This window comes from Lissotriton vulgaris, unplaced genomic scaffold (assembly GCF_964263255.1).
Source record: "Lissotriton vulgaris unplaced genomic scaffold, aLisVul1.2 SCAFFOLD_1047, whole genome shotgun sequence".
In the NCBI taxonomy this organism is placed as follows: domain Eukaryota; kingdom Metazoa; phylum Chordata; class Amphibia; order Caudata; family Salamandridae; genus Lissotriton; species Lissotriton vulgaris.
The window spans coordinates 657,501-676,241 of record NW_028255054.1 but is presented as its reverse complement, the minus strand read 5'-3'; the positions used below and the strand labels follow the sequence as shown (position 1 = coordinate 676,241).

The window sequence follows — 18,741 nt, the reverse complement described above, 5'->3', positions numbered from 1 at the left end:
CCATTGTATTCAGTCAGCATGTTTCAGCCTTCCTTGATGCCCAAAAGGTCACAAGGTTTCATCAAGAACTGTATGTCCCCCTAATCGTTTTTATGTCGCTATATTTGTTTTTTGATTTCAAGGCAACACACATCATTAATTGATGTAAACAAACAAAAAACAGACAAGATTCTCGCTTAGTATCTGGTAGCAAGGTTATTCTATAAAGTAACTATCAGGGATGTGGAAATCCTATAGCCCGACACCCGGGACATATTGTTTGGGGTCAAGGGCAACAAGTTTTAATGTGCATTTTGTCCTTGGGACAAGTAGGCCCAATCCCCTGCACCACAAACCCTTTGGCTGACAGTTTACAGTACCACATTGCGGCTCAGGGAAGGGCATTCTCTACAATTAAGGTAAAGCGTGTGTTATATGTAATATGTGTGTTACTGCTGTTCAAACTTGTATTTATGGTTCATTAACGCAAAGCCTTTAAAAAGTAAATGTTTTAAGCTCAGCCTGCACTACTGACAGTGGTTCCAATATAAAAGTGTACACACATTTTAAAAGTTTAATATTATGAGGCTCTGTATAATGCACCTAGAATGCTCTCTGATTATATGCAAATATTTGCAGAAGCTGGAAAGCAAGAGTGATGATTCTTTGCTTTCAAAATAAAACGTTCACAACAAAATGCATGTAAGAAAAGAAAACATTTAGTTAAACTACTGTAAGATTTTAGGGAGCGTATCTTTTGCAGCATCATTTAGTAACATGTTGATGTATGTTAGTATTTCCCAAAAATATTCAGAATGGAATATTAGTGTAACCAGTTTAAATACGAATATGGAAAACAAGAACAAACAAGCACTGGCAAAGCTATTGGGTCTGAAATTTAGGCATGGTTTTTGTAAAACTTTAACAGTGTGGGAGCTGCTGGGTCCTCACCATTCTAACAAGCATTGGCAAAAGCAAAACAACCGTTGGTCTCAGCATACATTGCCACAGCGGTTCTGGGCACTGAACAAAACTACTTTGTGTGCCAATATGTTTCTTCTAAAAGAGCAAAATACTGTCACTTACAGTGACGCCAGCTGGTAGACAGACGGAGAGAGACAGAATAAAAAACAAAACAAAAGGTCATGGTTAACGCCAGGCCTAATTAGAGGCCCAATTATTAAAGAAAGTCTCAAAAGTGCATCCATGGTTTATATCCCTGCATTAAGTGCATATGTACAGTTTACATGAATTCACAAGAATTTACAGAAGTAGGCCAAGGAATAGTACTCCCAGAAAATATTTATGAACTGCATTTTAGCATGAGCAAATATGCAGGTGGAGATTTGCTTATGTAAAAATCTGAACGTTTTCAAACTTTTCCTCCAACCACTTTTTACCCAACCCTGGAAGAAGTTTTAAGTCTGCCACTGTTAGTAGTAAATTTCCAACCGTTCTCAGTATGGGAAATGATTAGAGAAGAATTGGTGACAACCCTTAAAACATGCATGTTAGTAGGTTTGCACAGACTAAAAAGTGCATTCCAACCCTGGAACTATTGCTTACCACTACCTTCAGCCCCAGTATGTATACCTGCAGAAACATAGCAGCATAAGGGAATTGCTAGTATTCAATCACTATTATGGTATGAACCCTGGAATAATCATAGAGGCTATATCAGAACTCTTAAATAATGCGATTGCTGCGTAATTTGTTGCCGCATTACATGGCACAAAGGGGACAAGTGGATTTAATTACAGGACAAGTACATTTATTAAGCAGTCTGCCCCATGGACAAGTAGATATTTCATTAAATTCCACACCACTGTAACTATGAACACACATTAAAAATAGAGCAACATCCAAGTCACGCTTTATTTCAACTTATAAAAGTGATTGGTGTTACTCTGCAAACTTAGTGGTGGCAGCACACTCCGGTGAAAAGGTAGGTGTAAATAATATTCCTCAAGCCTGGTTTAAGATAACTCACCCCTCATTAGCGACAAATGGCCTCTTAGGAGATGGAGAGAGCACATGCCCTTGTAGTAACATACTGCATGTATGATTAAGCAAGGCAAAAACCAGGAGTCCTGTTAGAGGCACATATAATACAGAGTGATGTGGTAGAGTGAGATCACTTTTCTACCAGTGCCCAGGATCAATAGTGTCTGCAGCACTCCATGCATTTATTTATCACAAGTCCAATTGCCTAATATCAGCCCACCCCACATCTTATAATCTTCTTTGGGAATTCTGTAGATTTGTGTAAATTAATCAAATGCGTGCTGGATCCCTGAGTAACACAGATCGCCAACACTGAATACACCCACATTGGTACATATTGTCCATTATGTGCCATGTGCCATGCCCCATGGCTCAATATGCTCATCACAAGGGAATGCTGGGTGCATATGCTAAAGATGTTTCAATTCTCGTCAGTCACCAAGACTAGCAGTGACATGCTACCTCGACCAATAAGGGAGGGGTTGGTCAAGGTGCAAGTCCCACAGCAGCGCCTCTATTAGTGACTGAAGTCACAGATCCCGTTCCAGACTGATGTCTTGTGTGTTTGTTCAGCTGACATCCATCTCACTTAGTCTGTGCAGTTAACAGAGCTCACAATCGGGAACTCACAGTCCACCCTGAGTCAAATGCAATTGAATCTTATAAACTGCAAATCCTGAGCTATCTTTGAAGATGAGGCTAGAGGTGGTGAAAAGTAAATGAGTTCAGTTCTCTAGTTCAGAACCAACCAAATATTTAGAAACCGATAGAAAAAGTGCAGCAGCATACCCGCTTTCATCAAGCAAACCTGTCATATTGATACCAGAACTCTATGCCGGTATGGAAAGGTTACTGTTCATTCTTTAGTAACTGTACTGACCTTTGTGTACAGAGAGTTCTTTACTATCTCCACACAGTAAATTCACCATATTACGCTTTACAGTAGTAATCTGACTAGGTAGAAACAAGCTGCCTGTGCTGGCCATTTCAGCTAGGTTGTGCCCAATTTACTCTAATGAGGCAGGTTTTCACTATGCAGCTAGGTAGTGTTCCTATATTACATTCTAACTGTGTCCTTTATCCAATCTCTTTGATAGATCCTGGATTCCATACATTACAGAATAACTTGCAATGTATCAGATCCAAAGCACAACAATTGCTCCAATTTAAGAGCGAGTAAAGCATTTTTTTGGCAAAGGTAATGAAGTTAAGAAACATTATTAGTAGAAAAGAGAACAAAAAGACACCTATGCATATAGAATTATTTTAGTACTTTCTTTCAGCTGCTTATATTAGAAGTTTTAGTACTAGTCCTTTTTATGTAGACTGATTTAGCCTGACTTACCATGCCTTCTTAGTGCCTAAATTTGATATCAGATATATTTGTTAATTTAGATCTCCTATGATATGCTACTTAAAACCAGAATTGGCAAAGCCATTAGGTCTCACTTTTCATTGATGTGATGCAATGCTTTTGACTTTGAGAATGCTTTTTATGTCTCCCCTAGGCAGCGAGCATGCGCTGCTCTAGGAGGGCCTTTAGCCATCGAATCACTGCACTCATCTGAACACCAAACATCGTTTTTTGTAGGGAAATTGATCCCGTTAGGAGGCTGCATACACCTCATGAACCGAAGAAAAACTATTTAAGGTATGAGCGAATTCTCCACACTGATATTTAACCATCAGTTAAGCCGTCCTTGCTTCACTTGTTTTTATATTGTCCTCATTGCATTTCAGGAAAACCCCTCCCTCCAAAAGCGTTTCCTCAAACCACCATGAAGCTAGACAGGCTCTTCTTACACTAAGTAAGTAGCTTAGTCACCGAGTGTGTTGCTGCTTGCACGACATGACTGTAAAGCTGAAATGAAATGAAAAAGAAATTTCTAAAGCGCACTGCGGCCAAGCGGCTTCCTGGCGCTGAGGAGCACATCAGAAACTACAGAGGAAACCCAAGAAGATTAGCCGGGGAATGCCTGAAGGAAAAAAAAAGTTTTAAGAGCTTTACGAAAGTGAGAAAAAATAGGGATAGAGCGAATGGAGAGAGGGAGATTGTTCCAAATCTGGGGGGCCAGCACAGAGAAGCGGATGCCCCCGGTGCGGGATTTGCGGAAGCGGGGGACGTGAAGGAGAGAAAGTGAAGAAGAGCGGAGGGTACGGCTGGGGGCGTGGGAAGAGATAAGTGAGTTGATGAAAAGCAGGGCAGAGCGAGCGTGCGCCCGAAAGGCCAAGCAAGCTAGTTTGAAATGAGACCTGAAATGAACCGGGAGCCAATGGAGGGATTTGAGGGCAGGGGTGATGTGGGAGAATTTGGGGAGACTAAGGATAAGGCCTGGTTTTGGATGGCCTGGAGACGGCGAGTTTCGTAGGCAGGAATACCTACGTACAAGCCGTTTCCATAATCCAGGCGGGATGTGATGAGGGCCGTGATAATGGTTTTGAGAGCATCCACAGAAAAGAACCGGGAGATCTTACGGATTAAACGGAGGGAAGAAAAACAAGGACACGACGGAACTGATTTGGGCATGCATGGACAGATCATTGCTGATCTTGATGCCCAAAGTCCGGACAGAGGAAACAGGGGAGGGGGGAGGGCCAAAAGAAAGGGGCCAGTGAGCTGAGGACCAGGGGTTAGACGAACCACCGGTGAGGACGAGCTCTGTCTTATCGGGATTGAGGTTCAAGTGATTGAAGCTCATCCACTGGGAAATGAAAACAAGAGTGGAACAAAACTTAGGGAGAGAGTCAGCTGGGGATGAAAGATCAAAGCTTTCCTTAGATGTTTTTTTCTTCTTTATTTCAGAAAATTTAAGACAGGAATTGATTGAGTCTGAATGCGAAATCGGCTGATTTCTGCAAAATAGGTAAGAAAGTTGCATTGGAACTTGTTGCCTCAAGGGTATTTAAGGTCTAGTGCATTAAACAGTTTGTATACAGAAGAACATGCTCCTAAATCTTTTGTATTTATTTTGGTTTTTCTAGTGTTTGGTCCTGAAGAGAACCCCCAGTCAACAACTAATGGAGTTCGGAACGTGTCTACCTTTTTGTTGTGTTATGAAAAACAAGTGTGACTTAATGATATGATTTTTTCTGCCCGGTTAGATGAATTGTGAAAACGTGTCCATAAATTGGCGCAGTGCAGAAATTGTTCTCTGTAAGAATTCATACTGTTTTTTGGTTTTTCAGAGTGAAAAACCAATGTTAAAAATTGTTAAATAAAAATAGATCACTTGGTTATGTGTTATATATATTGACTGTGAGTGAGTCGTTTTGATGTTGTCCATTAATGGTATATTGACCCAGAGTCATAAAGTGTTTTTGTTTGGTAAAATGTTTTTTGGTATTGTGGTGTATTTTGTAAAAAGTTTTGAATTGTAATATATGTTACACGTGATAAAATGTATGAAAAATGATTTTTTTAATATTTGGGCAACTTTCAAAGGAGGGTAAACGGAATAAAAAAAAGTTGACTTTTTCAGAAAATATCAAACAACATAGGGTTATTGATCATTAAGGACTGACTTGCCCACAACTGACAACAAGCATTTGAAATGCAATAGGTCTCGCATTAGGAAAGTTTGAGCTATTGGTATTGTAAATGACAATTTTTTTATTTATGTGTTGGTTTTGAAAATGGCGAATTTAATAGCTTTATCATTTACAATGCCAATAGTTTTAACTTCTGCAAATGTGACACCTATAGCATTTGTAATGCAATATGTGTTGTATTTACGTGACTTAGATGTATTGATATTACAAATAGAATAGTTTTAATTTTTTAAAATAATTAATACTTAAATAAAAGTTATTGTAATTTATAAAAACAATAGCTTAAACGTTTGTAAATAACTTTTGTGAAGATTCTGTTCACTGTATCATATTGTGACGAAAATCCAGGAACAGTAGTGAAATATTAACATCTTTTTGTGACATTTGTAATAAAGCTTGAAACATTAAGAGAACATATTTGAACCAGTTGTTGTTGAATGGTTGCACAGATTGATGCTGTGGTTGCGCTGAGTGATGTTTTGGTGTCGGAAAGTGATGCTGTGGCGTTCAGTGATGCTGTGGTAGCGCATAGGGATGTTGTGGTGCCCCTGAATGCTGCGTGATACTGTGGTGATGCGATAGATAGAGTGAGTGCGATAGATAGAATGATAGATAGAGTGAGGGCGATCGATAGATAGAGTGAGGGCGATCGAGTGAGCACGATAGATAGACAGATAGAGTGAGGGCGATAGATATAGACAGATAGAGTGTATTTATGTTGCACTTAGTAGAGTGTAAGTATGAGGTGTAATTATGTGGCACTGAGTGGTATTGTGTGGAGTGTGTTGCATTCAGTAGAGTGTAATTGTGTGGCGTGTAATTATCTTGCACTGAGTGGTATTTGGAGTGTATGTTGCATTGAGTGCAGTGTAATTATGTGCTGTGTAATTATGTGGCACTGAGTGGTATTTGGAGTGGATGTTGCATTTGAGTGCAGTGTAATTATGTGGCGTGCAATTAGGTGGTACTGAGGTATTTGGAGTGTATGTTGCGTTGAGCGCAGTGTAATTATGTAGCATATAATTATGTGGCAGAGTGGTATTGTGTGAAGTGTATATTGCATTGAGTGCAGTGCAATTATGTGTTATGTTATGTTAAAAATTCTTATACCGCGCACGTTCACCGAGACGGTTTCTTGGCGCTCATAACAAACACAGCGGACAAGGGTCAATGGTTACTAGAAGGCAGCTTTAAAGAGAAACGTCTTTAAAGTCTTGCGAAAAGTCTCATAGGATGGGCAGTGACGAAAGGAGGGGGGAAGGGCATTCCAAAAGGAAGGGCCTAGAAAGGAGAAACGTAGACCACCATGTTTCTTGCGGTGGATATGGGGGATGCACAACAGATTGTCGGCGGAGGAGCGTAAGTTACGAGTTGGTAAATACCGCTTTAAATTGGAGGAGATAAAAGCGGGTGCCAAATCGTAAAGTGCTTTAAAAATAGTGCATCCGAGTTTAAAGGTGCACCGTTTGGCCACTGGAAGCCAGTGGAGGCTCCTCAGCAGTGGGGAGACGTGCTGGTGTTTGGGCTGGTGGAACACCAAGCGGGCGGCCTGATTTTGTATCAGTTGGAGCCTCTGGAGCTGGTAAGCGGGAATCCCCACGTATAGGATGTTTGCAAAGTCAACCCTGGAGATGACTAGAGCCAAGATGACTAAAATGAGTGCCTCTCTGGTGAGGAATCGACAGATCTTGCGAATCCTGCGCAGATGGAAAAAGCAGGATGATGTTACTGCCGAGATCTGTGATTTCATAGACAGATCACCAGAGATGACTACTCCAAGGCTTTTCACAGAGCTGACAGGGCAGGGGGGGGCACCGAGAGAGGGGGGCCAGTAGTTGTCATTCCACGGATTGGCAGGTCCACCCACTAGGACAAGTTCCGTCTTGGATGGATTTAACTTGAGCTGGCTGTGGGCCATCCAATCAGAGATGTATAGCATGGTGGTTTGAAAATTGGTGCAAGAAGAGGAAGAGGTATCCAGAGGGAAGATCAGCTGCAGATCATCTGCATAATTATAGATAGTAGCAGGGGAATAACAAAGAGAAACCATAAGGGGTTGCATATATAAATTAAAAAGAAGGGGGGATAAAGCCGAGCCCTGAGGGACACCACAGGAAAGGGAGGACAGGGGGGCAGAAAAGGTAGAGAGGTGAACTGCTTGAGAGCGCCCGTCGAGGAAAGATCGGACCCAATCAAGGGCAATGCCCTGAATGCCGGCATTAGTGACACGGTCGATCAATATAGAGTGATCGACCGTGTCAAAAGCCGTCAACAGATCTAACAGGACAAGGGCTTGAGAGATGTTATTGTCCGCCCCTGCTCTTAAGGTATCCATGACGGCCGCAATGACCGCCTCAATGGAATGGAGAGGGCGGAAGCCAGCCTGTTGAGGGTCCAAAAAAGAAGAGCTCTCGATGAAAGTACTCAGACACCGAGTCATATAAGTCTCTAAGATCTTTCCCAGGTAGGGAAGAAGAGAAATAGGTCTATAGTTACTCAAAACTAGGGGGTCTGCGTTGGCTTTTTTTTAGAATTGGTAGCACTACTGCCTGTTTGAAGGAGTCTGGGACTACTCCTGTGGCTAAAGAGGTGTTAAGAAGAGCCAAAGCAGGGTCAGGGCAGGCCAAAAAAAATTCTTTGAGGATGTGAGGGGGGCAGCAGTCGTTGGGAGACCCGGAACTGACTTTGTGCAGGAGGCTGTGAAACTCGGTAATGGAGATAGGAGGAAATGCGTCTAATTGCTGGGAATTTTTGGGGGGTAATGAAAAGGAATGGGACGAGGAGGGTGGAGAGATATTATTTTTGATAGTGGAGATTTTATCCTGAAAGAAAGCATTAAGCTCATCACACAAGGCCTGAGTAGGCATGGGGGGAAGAGTGACACGATCGGGGAGGGAGAGCTCATTGACAATCGAGAAGATGTCTTTTGCTTTGGAGGCCGACTCCAAGATTTTGCGGGAGAATTAAGATGTTTTAGCCTCTAGGATAGAGGATTTATAATTTTTTAAGAGGGTCGTGAATTCGATTTTGAGAAGGGGATCATAGTTGTGGCGCCATCGGCATTCAGCTTGGCGGAGAGCCAGTTTATCCCGTTTTAGCTGGTCAGTAAACCATCGCTGGGCGTCATGGGGGCGCACAGCTTTTATAGTTTTTAGTGGGGCTACTGAATTAGAGGCCGCCGTCAGCCATTGTTCGAGAATGAAGGCTTGATGGGTAGCTGAGGCGGAGGGACTGAAGCTGCCAAAAGAAAGTGAAGTTCAGTTAAATTGGCTTTCTTCCAATTACGGGCTGAGATGTTGGTAGGGAGAGGGGGGCGGTGGGGGATGGAAAGGTCTACTGAAAAGGAAATAAAATAATGGTCTGACCATGAACAGGGGGTTACCAATGGGGGCAAGATGTCTAGATTTGCCGTCCAGACCTGATCTAATATGTGGCCCTTACAGTGAGTAGGCGTAGAGATCAATTGACGACAGTTCATGCTGATTAGGATTTCTGAGAACTGCTCGGACAGTCGACTTTCCCGAGGGTCAGAGGTCCAGTAATTAAAGTCACCTATGATGATGACTTTAGCATGATTAATAATAATTTGAGAGACAAGGTCCCCGACTTGTGGAAAGGAGGGCATGTAAGTAGGGGGTCTATACATAAGAACGCAAGTGAGGGAGGACCTGGTGGAGCGAAGTTTAATGACAAGGGTTTGGGTGTTGGGGATAGGCGTGCAAGCCAAGGTGGAAACAATTTGCTCTTTGCGAATGATGGCTGCAACTCCACCACCAGCTTGAGCCCCATGGCGGTTAGCTTGCATAATATAGTAACCATTAGGAATGGCGGCCAGAATATCGGGTACAGAATCATCTGTAAGCCAGGTCTCGGAGAGGAGAAGAATATCCACGGTACTATCTTCGAGCAGGCGATGGATTTCCAGCTGGTGTTTCACCATAGAACGGGTGTTAAGGTATAGAATGGTTAGGGAACGCGTATCTGGCAAAAGGGGGGTGGAAAACGAGGGTGCGGAATTAGGGGTAGGGAAAAGAGGATTGGGGGTCCTTGAGGTTGGGATAGTCAAAATGCCGCACTCCTGGGCCTTCCTAATGGCATAAGGCGGTAGAGGAACTGCCTGTCGTAAAGTGTGTAAATCGGCAGATGAGTAAATGAGAGTTTGGGCAGGGTATATGGCCGCTGGTCGCGCCCGGCCGCGGACGGGCGCAGACGGGCTGGACTTAAGCGCGACTTCGGCGCGAAGTCGGCGCTCCCGCTGCGCTCGTCCGCTGCGCTTCCGCCATATCGTCATATGTGGCGTGTAATTATGTGGCACTGAGTGGGATTTGGAGTGTATGTTGCATTGAGTGCAATGTAATTATGTGGCGTGTAATTGTGTGGCACTGAGTGGTATTTGGAGTGTATGTTGCATTGAGTGCAGTGTAATTATGTAGCATATAATTATGTGGCACTGAGTGGTATTGTGCAGAGTGTATGTTGTATTCAGTAGAGTGTAATTGTGTGGCGTGTAATTATGTGGCATTGAGTGGTATTAGGAGTGTATGCTGCATTGAGTGCAGTGTAATTATGTGGAGTGTAATTCTGTGGCGCTGAGCGGTATTACGAGTGTATGTTGCATTGAGTGCAGTGTAATAATGTGGGGTTGTGTGCGGGAGTGTGTGTGGGGGGGGTGTGAGGTGTGGGTGTGTGGGGGAGTGGGGGGATGTGGGGGGGGTTGTGTGTGTGGGCTTGTGGGTCATTCTCTCAAGAAAAAACTGATGTGAATGTGTGAACATTAGTCGAAACAACAGCTAACAGCACTGCGAAAAATAAAAGCATGAAAAATGTGGAATCCATGAAGTTGCATAAAAAAGAACGAGATAGCTACATTCCCTAAATGTGTAGTACTCGTGGCAGCTAGCAGATGAGGTCTGTTGACGGATGGATTGCCTCCTGTTACTTCTCCTTATGATGAGCAGGCGTGGAGAGCAACGTGCAGTAGAGCAACAGGTCAGAGGTTGGGGAGAAATTTTTCTGAAAAATCTAAAGAAAGCCAAGGACAAAGAAGCACTGGGCAAGAGGAAGGAGCAACAGAGAGCAGGTCTGGGCGAGTGACATAAAATGCAGCACACGAAGAAGAGAGAGCAAATGGGGTGAGGGGAGCAACATGAAGCGCTCAAGGCGAGGGGTGTAGGAATTTAGTGGAAAGAAAGCTTCACACGAGCCCTCGTGTTTAGCGAACATGAAAAACTCCCTACACACGAAACCTTAAAGCACCTTTCTTTAAAACTGTATTTATTTGTTTTCTTTCCTTTTTTAATATATTTATTTAATGAAAGCATCTTCTTTACGGAACAGTCTAAACAGCAGCCCGGGCTGCCCTGACCCATGGAACTTCAGGAAAGCTGAGCATCACTATTAGGGTAGACAGCCCATGCTGTGAACTGTCGGCAATGGAAAACAAAGAAATGGTGGAATCGAGAGAGAGAAAAAAGATGCCAAGGCAGGGGGAAGGGGGAGATAAAGATGTGAAACAGGGGGAGAGGAGAGACAAATGGAAGAGAAACTGCAGCAGAAAAGAAGGGAAAAAAGAGAAAGGTGGAGCTATGAAGGCCGTGGCACACCGGGAGGGAAATAAGTTCTTGTATTCAATAAAAAGCGAGTGAGGGAAGGGGCGAGTGAAACAAGGAAGAGAAGAACGTGAGAGGTGGGGGACAAAGGGTCAGCGGAAAACAAGATCTCGGCATTGCTGTGGCGGGGGTGGGCAGGGGAGCGGCATCCTTTGAAGTTTGATGCCAAGGCACAGACAAATGGTTGTGCGCGATGTGCACGCTGAGGGGCGGGGGAGCGGCAGTCTTTGAAGTCTGATGCGAGGCACAGACAAATGGTGGTGTGACGTGGCTGGCGATGGCGTGCACGTGCATAGCTCATATGAACTGTACGCGATCCGCAAGTTTGGTAGAGTTTTTGAACTGCCTACTATAATCTCGCCTATCTCTGCGGGTAGAATAGTCGAGACCTAAAAATCATCACTCTGCTTCTAACAGTCGGGATTTATTTTTGAGTCCCCAAAGGGGGCTCACTTTAAGCAACTAGCGTCAACCCCACTTAACAAGAGGTAAATTCAGACCTTCTCATTACAAATGGGAATAGCACAACAGATGCCTAGATAGGGTGGTCGAGTGACCAAACAGTGAATTTCCAAGCAAAAGGAGCAGTAAATTCAAACACAAGTAAGGCAGAGCGTCTAGACTTAAGGAATTAAACAATGATCGAAAATCTATGTCACTGAAAAGCAGAAATTAAGAGTTTTGTTGAGAGGCTGAAGAAAAAGGTGATAAGACATATACAAGACCAGAATGAAATAACTTTTTTTTTTAAAGCTACATAACTTTTCTAATCAACTTATTATGCATTCACTATAGTGACTTTGGCCGCCAATGTACGAATAGAGAATGGCAGGCATTATTAGTTTACCCTACCATCACGCCATGCCCGCTTCAAACTAATATAATTTTACATATTGCATAGAGCTTATTTAACTCTCCACAGATCAATCGATACTTTCATTGCACAGACGCAGTTTGTTTGCCGATACCTTGTACTGGATGCAGATTTTTTTTACACATTTTGAACCTGTCCATCTCTTGTTAGATACTGGCTCGAGATTATGGAGCATCTGGTGTGGTCCATGGGCCTCACCATCTCAGATAGCTGTGACATTCTACTGGAGAAGTTTCGCGAAAGAGTGCAAAATGAGGCAGAATCCCACTAAAGCACCTTAAGTGCTACTTCTTAGCGAAATAATAGCCTCAGTTACTGACTGAGACCCCTGTCTGACCTCCAAATACCCTACAAGCATCCCCGATATATATAACCCTTTTCTGGCTTCAGTAGTCACATAATTAATGCGGTCACACAAGGTGAGTGTGGGCATATAGTGGTCATCGTAGTTGTGAATAGCTTTGTTTTACTTAATAACTGGCACATGTAGACATTGCCTGTGTCCAGGAGACCTCACTTGTACACCCCCAAACAAACACCATCCTGAAAACATAACATTTGTGGTTGTGTGATGGAACAACGCATGCCTGAACCATGCGGTCTCAACCATGACTGCGTCTTTACCACGCAATTTAGTGATAAAGACATGATTGGTAAAGGGACATGCGTGGTAAGAATCACACTCATGCCCCGCTGCCATGAGCCCTAGAATTAGGCACTGCTGCAGTGTTTCCTACCCGCCCCAACCCTATAAACTACCCTGAACCCCTATCCTGAGCCTTAAAATCCAACCCATTAGCCCCTAAAAGCTACTCCAACCCCTGCACCCCCACCCTGAGCACTTAAAACTGCACCAGCCCTAAACGCTGTCCCTTTCTTGCCTGCCTTAATTGCTTAAAACTGCCCCCTAGACTTGAAAACTGCCCATTTCCTGCCCGAGACATAAAACTCAGCCCTCTAAAAACTCCCCCGACCCCAGCCTCCCACCTTAACACCTAAAACCAGATTCCGCCCCATAAAAACAGCCCCAACCTCCTCCCGGTCCCTGCCCAACTGACCCCTAGGCCTGAAAACTGCCCCTTTCATGTACCCTGCCCTGAGCCCTAAAACTCAACTCCGACCCCAGCCCCCTCCCTGAGCCCTAAACCAGCCCCCTCCCTGAGCCCTAAACCAGCCCCAACCCTCTAAAACCTACCCCCACCTGCCCTCAAACCCCAGCCGAACTTACCCACCACATCTCTGTTTGTCCTTCCTGCTTCATGCCTTCTGGATTCTGTCCCATTCGCTGAGACAGGTAGAAAACAGGCTGCCCTAACCACACATATGCGTGGTTAAGGCAAGCATTGTCCTGCTTGTGGGCAAACAGCACGCGTGCTTAAGCCTGGTGTTGTTAAGGCTGTTTCCCTACATTTGTTCATAATCATTGGCTGTTTATTTTACTGCACTGCAAGATACTGCATTATACCACCTGTACTATTTATATTGTGTAGTATGATTTGCAGATTGTACAGCACCAATGTTGTCAAAATACCAAGAAAATATATACATAGATTTGTGTGCATTCACAATGGAATGTAGGTCGCTACACTGACAAGAAAAAAAATTGATACAAATTGTAAACCTTCAGGTGGTAAAAGGAATGGGGCTGGATGGAATACAGGCTATGATATAGAAATCATTTACAGGAGTGTTGCTGGCAGCACCCTAAATAAAGAATGTAGGTGTTGGGAAGGGTGGTTCAGCATCCCAAAGCCCATGTGCAATCACTCGACAGTGGTCATATTCCACAACCACGAGTTGACCGCTTAATCAGCTTGATATTAGGGTGAACATAAATAAAAATCACATATAAAAGAAAAGGATTATGAAAATAAAAAACTCTAGATCTTGGCTCGGAAAGAGAAAATCATTCACATCCGCCATCCGGTCCCTTGAAGACCCTTTTGTAACATTTCCAAACACAAAACTTGTGAACAAGTTACAATGCCTTGGATGAACGTCAGATTTTTTAAAGTAAATTATGAAGCGGCTCAGTGACAAGTAGCTGAGAGTTATTAGGACATGGAGTGCCACTTTGACTGTTTTTGACCACATAATTTTCAATACATTCACAAATGACATTGCAGATCTGAAAGCTATACCAATATGCAGAGGATACGAAGATATGTAAAATTGTATAGATCAAAAGCAAGTTATGATTTAGAGAAGCTTAACATGAGCACGGAGCTTACAGCTACTTTTCAGTGGAGGCAAGAGCACAGCCCCCAGTCGGCGAACAGAAACTCAAAGAAATTGCTCTGGGCAGAAGATTTCAAAACTCACCAAACAGTGTTGAGATTTTCAGATTCTGAAATCACTGGAGCTCAAAGCAACGTAAACTAAGTTTTAAGAAAAGTGTTGGCATGCATATGAAAAGTTGATCAGCTGAAAAGGAGATGCCATTGTACAATTTATTAGCAACCATTGCATGTGGCTCGCCCATCACCAAGGGAAAAGACTAAATTATTGAATCTATTCTTAATTAAGACTTGCAAGTCCGTCTTTAGTATTCCTAAATCAATTGGCAAAGCAGAAATCCGCTTGAAGGCAGCCCTTAGTGGCACAATTGTCATTTTTGAAATGCATACATTTACTGCCCTTATCTGAACCTGGCAACTTAGCAGAGGACTCTTGATACGAAATAAATCATTCTGAAAATGCTGGGGCTTGGAGATCCTACATTTTAATGCGTTTCGAAAGCATTGATCTGCAGCCGGGGTGTCTTTAATTGAATATGCTCCGTTTTAAACAGAAAGATAAAAATTCATTCATTTATTGTGGATAAAGAGGCTTTACTTGCAAAGAATCACGCCTGGACTGTGATAAATTTGTATCAGAGCATGGTACTTCAGCTTTATCGGACTACTTACTGTTCATCACATATGAGGGATAAATCTTTAAAAGTAAAACTTGGCAGGTATCCCAGTAAGGATGGCACGCTGAAATGGATCCAGCAAAGGTCAACTATCGATTGTAGACTGTGTGGGCTTTCGCAAGAAACTCTATTGCACATTGTTTGTATCTGCCCAATCCTGCTTAGTGCGCGCCATATTCTTTTTTTTTTTTTTTTTTAAAGTTCTTAATGTACTTGTCAGGCCCTTAATTATTTCTATCTGGAGCTTCAATCTCACTAACTTGTCAGTTGATAAAGTTTTTGACCATTGCAGAAAGAATGCTTACATCAGCAGTTTAAACACTGTTTTTTTTAGGTCTTGCGGAGAGACCTATTGGGGTTAAACCAGAAAGCTAAACCAGGCGGATTTTGCAGAGTGCATGTGTGTCCGTGCTTTCCATTTGTTTCCCGAGCCGCCTGCCTGTTTCACACTTCAAAGGAATGCGACCCCTGCCCACGCAATGCCGAGAGCCAGCGCTTCCCTCCCACTAGTCTTCATTTCGCGGCCGTTTTTTTATGCGGCTGACAATGCTTGTTTTAGGTCTCCCCACCCCGCTCCGAGATCGATTCACGGCACTCCCACGTCAAAGACACAGGAGGCTCTCCCCGCGCCAAGACGGACGCATTTTTCCCTTTTTCTATCTTTTCAAATTCCTTCCTAACCTGTTAATTGTGCCTTCCTGACTCCATAACTCTTCCCTGCAGCTCCCCTAGATCAGTCTTCAGCTTTACCCCCAGTTCTCAGTGCAAGGATGAAAAATTAAATATTATCCCTTTCGCATCTCTATATTTTGCTCTTGCAGTCTTACTTCTTCTCTCACTTTTACCTCACTCTGCTCTTCCTCTCTGGCTCTCTTTGTTTCTGCGGCTGTCGTCCATCTGATTTCTCACATGCTTTCCATTTCTCACACCAGTATTTCCAGTGACACTTCACCCCTTTCCCTCCGATTCCTGCCACCCTCCACCCCTTTCCCTCCGATTCCTGCCACCCTCATCATTCTGCTAGTGCTATCTCGGGCTTTAAGTGGGCCGGGGGAGGGGCAATGCTGCTTAGTGCAATGAGCTTCACTACCTTATAGTTCACCATTTCGGCATGTGGAGGGTCCGTGAGTGGAGCAGGATATGGAGGTAAGTGGGCCTGGCAAGACCACAGCCCTGCCAGGGGTCACTCAGCACTAATGCATATTTGGTATTATCGCATTCCCTCAAAATATTTTGTCACACAATTCAGAGTGCCAGTACTTGCTTGAATTACTGTGCCTGCAATGCGCTTTGCACCAACACTAATGATGTCTGTTGTTCTGTGGCTCTGTTAACAGGCCCAGGGCCGAGGAGAGGTCACAGGTTATCAGCCATTTACAAGTCACAGACTCCTGTGGCTGGAAGCTTTTGACCCAGCGTTACTGTAGTATACATGGCAGTACTGGCAGCTCTACCCCCCTCCCCCCCCAACCCCCTTTGCTTTTCCTTTTGGTCCCGGAAGCCTCTGTTTTGTTTGAGTGAGTGGTTAGGGGGGTGGGGGTGGGCTTGGTTGAGGGCAGATTGTCTCGGAGCTCTCGCCACAAAGCTCCGCCCCCACCCCCGAGCCTTCCTACTCACACGGTGATTTAAGATCTCTATCAAATGCTAGCAAAGCATTGCCGATTGCCGCCCGTGCCATCCTGGAACTCTCTAGTGTTCAGAGGGGAGGGGAAGTGGCTTCCGAGTTTCGAAAAGAAGTTGGCGCTGTAGGAGGTCAATGGCAGTCACTAGTCAGCCCACTCCCGAGCAGACTGACCCGGACGCAGACCATTGTTATTTTCAAACACCAGGGCTTTAAGTGGGATAGAAAAAACTATGAGGTTTCTTATTTTACCGTGGCCGATCTAATAAAGGGAAGGGCCGAAAGCACTTAAGCTAAAAATCTATCCTTAGCTTAGTGTGCTGCCCATCTGGAATATTTTGCTGCTTCTGTCCATTCGTCCAGCTATTTAAAAATAGTAACATTACATGTTCAATGAGCACTCACAATACCATTCCATACCTACGTAAAAAAAATATAAACAGGGCCTCGAAATTAAAATAATACTTTCACCAAGTTTGTCTTTAACAAGTGTCAGTGCGCTTCCGGTTCACTAGAAAGCGCATGAGCAATTATTTGTATGTTTGTGTGGACTTTTGAGCGCCACAAGCCACAGAGATCAACCCTTAGCGCTTGCATACTTATTGTTTGAATAGTTTTGAGGCAGCTACACATTCAGTTTACCTGTGTTAAATCTGTACAGGGTTTTTTAGGTGCTGGCAGGGCTTTAAGTGGCCGGGTCTCACTGGGTCTGATCATAACTCAATTGGTGATTCCAGCCACAAACCTAAGCTCTACTGTTCAATCCAGCATTCAATGGTAGCGTTTGGTAACTGCCTGGCTTATTAAGGTACTCAATTTCAGGGTCCACTACTTCTGATCGATTAGAAGGTGCTCTGCAGTCCATCCTACCACAGTGCATGCTGGGAACCGCAGAGGAAATGTTTCTCCTGATTGGCACAATGTGGTGGGTGGCACTTATCTTGTTTTTTTAAAATTCTTTACGAAAAATTTAATGTTTTGGTCTTTTTGCACAACGTGAAGCAGACTGTGCAGTGTATTTTCGGGGCTCCTTCGCCCCAGTCCTGCCTTCTTTAATGATAGGGAATGATGTATTCCATCTAGGATCTATTAAACACCTTGTTTTTTTCGTTGCACACTTTAAAACTTTCTCTTTGGCACACATATTAGCAGCCGTCAGTGCACACTTTCACAAGGCATACACCACCTGCAGTCAGTGCTCACTTTCATCAGGTACATATACCACCAGCCGTCAGTGCACACTTTCACCAGGCACACGCCACCAACCGTCAATGCACAATTTCACCAAACACACACCACCAGCTATCAGTGCACGCTTCCACCAGGTACACATACCACCAGCCGTCAGTGCCCACTTTCACCAGGCACACACCACCAGCCGTTGGTTGGTGGTGTGTGCCTGGTGAAAGTGTGCACTGTCAGTGCACGCTTCCACCCCAGGCATACACATCAACAGCCATCAGTGCACACTTCCAACATTCACACACACCACCAGCCATCAGTGCACACTTTCGCCAGGCACACAACACCAACCGTCAGTGCACGCTTCCACCAGGCATACACACCACCAGCCATCAGTGCACGATTCCGGCAGGCACACACACATCACCAGTCATCAGTGCACGTTTCCACCAGGTACACACACCACTAGCCATTAGTGCATGCTTCCTCTAGACACACACACCACCAGCCATCATCACCAGTCAGTGCATGCTTCCATCATGCACACACACTACTAGCTGTCTGTGCACACTTTCACCAGGCAGACACACACCGCCAGCTGCCAGTGCACGTTTTAACAGGCATACACAACACCAGCTATATTTACATGCTTCCACCAGGCACACATACCACCGTTTGTCAGTGCACGCTTCCACCAGGCATACACACCACCATCCGACCCACCGAATTGTTAGCCAAATATTTTTTTATTTATTGTCTTTTACACACGTTTGTTAGGCTGATCTATGTTAGTACACATTATGCTGCAATCTGGCGTTTATGAGTTTTTTTCTGGCACACCTCTACCCCAAGGCCTCTCACTGAAAGGTGTACTGCGACGCTCGCGAAAGCCTTACAGAGCAACCACACACACAACACCACACAAAACACCACACACACACAAACACAACCACACACACAACCACACACACACAAACACAACCACACACACACCCAAAACCACATACAA

General features: G+C 44.1%; 1 protein-coding gene across 1 annotated transcript in view; it reads right to left on the bottom strand.

The window, feature by feature from the left end:
* PEX13 (peroxisomal biogenesis factor 13) overlaps positions 1-18,741 on the bottom strand; it is a 145,268-nt gene that overhangs the window by 43,819 nt on the left and 82,708 nt on the right. The window lies entirely within an intron of this gene.